At 41.9% G+C, this 2,802-nt stretch overlaps 1 pseudogene; it reads right to left on the bottom strand.

The window, feature by feature from the left end:
• Positions 1–704: 704 nt before the first annotated feature.
• LOC102765279 lies at positions 705–1,389 on the bottom strand (annotated as a pseudogene).
• Between the last annotated feature and the right edge of the window lie 1,413 nt (positions 1,390–2,802).

The raw sequence follows: 2,802 nt of genomic DNA, 5'->3' as shown, positions 1-2,802 counted from the left end.
GGACAGGGTGGGAGGACATGCACGTTTGTGCAGGAAAATCTGTGATTCTTATTCACATGACTGGGCAGAAATTCCACTCTCGGGTGATTAATCCTCTTTATTTTCATTTTTTATTTTTCACTTTGGTTATTTTGACAGGTTTCTCTTTTTCAGATTCTCTACTCACATTAACATTGCCAGGAAATAAAAACTGCCCCACACCAAAACACTATTGCAGATCTAGTACACTTAAATGTATAACTTTATTGGAAGTGCTATCAGCATAGCCTTGGCAAATAGCCCAAAATATATATATCAGAGGTTTTTTATAAATTGTTTGTAATGTTCATGTTTAATTCTTAGGCCAAACTGTTTTCTAATGAAGACAGCATTGTGCTTTGTGCAAGAATGGAAACCTCAAAATAATCATCATAAAACTTCTGGGAGAATAAAGTATGATGATCCACAGATATAAGATGAAATCCACAATGTTGAAGTTTTAAATGGTTAGAGAGGCCCAGACTAGAAGAAAAGCCCAAACCACCATTAGAAGAATGAAATATGATATGGTCTTAGATGTATCCTTAAAGGTTTGTTTGAGCCCTCAGTCTAAATTGTGAGGATTGATCTGAATTCAGTTCAGTCTAGCCAACAGAAAGTGACTTGCAATTTTTATATTGTATTTATTATACACAGCATGTACATTCTAGAAGTTTCCTTTAGTGCTACATTTTTGTACTTGTTGTCCTGGCAATTTGAGGGTGTGCAAATACCACAAAGTCATCAGTAAGAAGAGGCTGACATGTCATCTGCAATCATTGTACTAAAGTCTGAAAGAAAATTCCAGGTATCTTTTGCTATTGACTGTTCATGATGTCCCAACAAAAACTAAGAATTTAAAGCTTCCATTAAGCAATAAATTCCAGTAGGTAATGGCCATTTCTATATTTAATCCTATCTGTCCTGGATTCTTTGCAAAATTAAAAGTAAGCTGGTAAAAATCCTTAAATTGTGTTAATCATTTCAATCCCTGTTCCATCTTGGGTATCTGGGCTGCTGTGCTGTCACTTCCTAATTCTGTCATGCCCCACATGACCTCTTGTTTGGAGAACTTGCACTGTGTTGCTCCTCTGAACTTTCACACAATGATCAACACACTAATGCTGGCTGGATGGAGTGCCAGGTGAGCACTACTGTATACCATCTATTCCTATTTTATTTTTACCTTGAGGATCTTTGTGTCTAGTGCATAGTTGTTCTAAATTCTTCCTGTCCAATGAGCCTTTTAAACTGTCTCATATATATGGTTCAGGATTTGGAAAAAAATTGGTCTGTTAGAATATCTATCTTCCAGTCATTTTGAGACGGGCAACTTACTGCTGGTTTTCCACTAGGTTATGTGAAGATCATAAAATAACCATGAGTATCCTTCCGCAACAACTTAAACTTGATCATGTGGTGTCCTCTGGGCCTCTTCCCTCTTCCTCCAGCTCCAGGGTGAATGGAGGATAGACGGCTCCTCTCCTGGGCTCCTGGGCTCCAGTTCATGCACAGTGCTGGGCAGCCCTTGGCGCAGCCGAGGAAGCAGCTCTAGGCCTGGGAGAGGCAGAGGGTTGAGGGCAGGTGTCAGGAGCCCCTCATGAGCTTTCTCCTGAGGGAGAGGTCCTCTCAGGCATGTGTGGCTCATCCTTTGATTATAAAGATTGAAGATATTCCTGATTTAAAGGTATATATATTAGAGGTCCAGTGCACAAAAATTTGTGCACTCGGCGGGGGGCGAGGGGCGGGGGCTCAGCCCGGCCTTTGCCCTCTCGCAGTCTGGGACCCCTGGGGGGATCACCACCTGCTGGTTTGTGCCCGCTCCCTGGGGGATTGGGCCTAAGCTGGCAATCAGACATCCCTCTGGCAGCCTGGCAGCCCTTGGGGGATGTCCATTTGCCAGTGGAGAGCAGACCTAAGCTGCAGTCTGACATCCTTAGTGCTGCTGAGGAGGCAGGAGAGGCTCCCACCACCACCACTGTGCTGGCAGCCATCAGCCTGGCTTGTGGCTGAGCGGGTGAGGGTCTGATGGCTGTTTTCAGGCGGGCCAAGCCTGCAACTGAAGCTCCCAGTCTCTCCTTTTTTTCTTTTTTTTTTTGAATTCTGGGATTTCAGAATTCAAAATTGTAATTGAAACTTTGTTGCAGCTCCAGCTCTGAGGCCTGCTGGCTGAAAGCAGGTATCTGGGGTTTGTTTAGTTTCTATAATTGAAACTCTGTTGCTTTCGGAGCTGTTGCTTTCAGAGCTCAGAGCTGGGCCCCGGCAGGCGGGGAACCTTGGCTTCCTCCATCACTGGGGCAACCAACCTTAACTATCATTCTGTTATTCAAATGTATTTTAGATAACTGTATAGAATTGCTTCCACTGAGTTCCCTTCCAGGTAGTCAGAACAGGTTAGAAGGACATGCATGTTTGTGCAGGAAAATTTGTGATTCTTGTTCACATGACTTGGCAGAATTGTAACTCCTGTGTGATTCATCCTTTGATCATAAAGATAGTATACACTCTTGAGTATAAAGCAGATATATGTATTGTATGATATTGAGATTGTTCACTCACTGTCCCTTCAGTGGGTTTGAAAAAAAGTTTAGAAAAGGGTAGATATTTCATTTAAAGCACTAGAAGGAGGCACATTTGTAGGGATCACATTGAAATTTTTCAAACGGAACAGAAAAATAACTCAGAAAAAAATGAACATAAAACACTTCATGCTATTCTTCACTCAAATAAATAAGGACCCTTACACATGGATCTCATATTTTATACTTTATTTTTAGATGATAT

This window comes from Myotis davidii, unplaced genomic scaffold (assembly GCF_000327345.1).
Source record: "Myotis davidii unplaced genomic scaffold, ASM32734v1 scaffold949, whole genome shotgun sequence".
In the NCBI taxonomy this organism is placed as follows: domain Eukaryota; kingdom Metazoa; phylum Chordata; class Mammalia; order Chiroptera; family Vespertilionidae; genus Myotis; species Myotis davidii.
The sequence above is the reverse complement of the archived record's forward strand: the minus strand, read 5'-3'. Positions and strand labels throughout refer to the sequence as shown.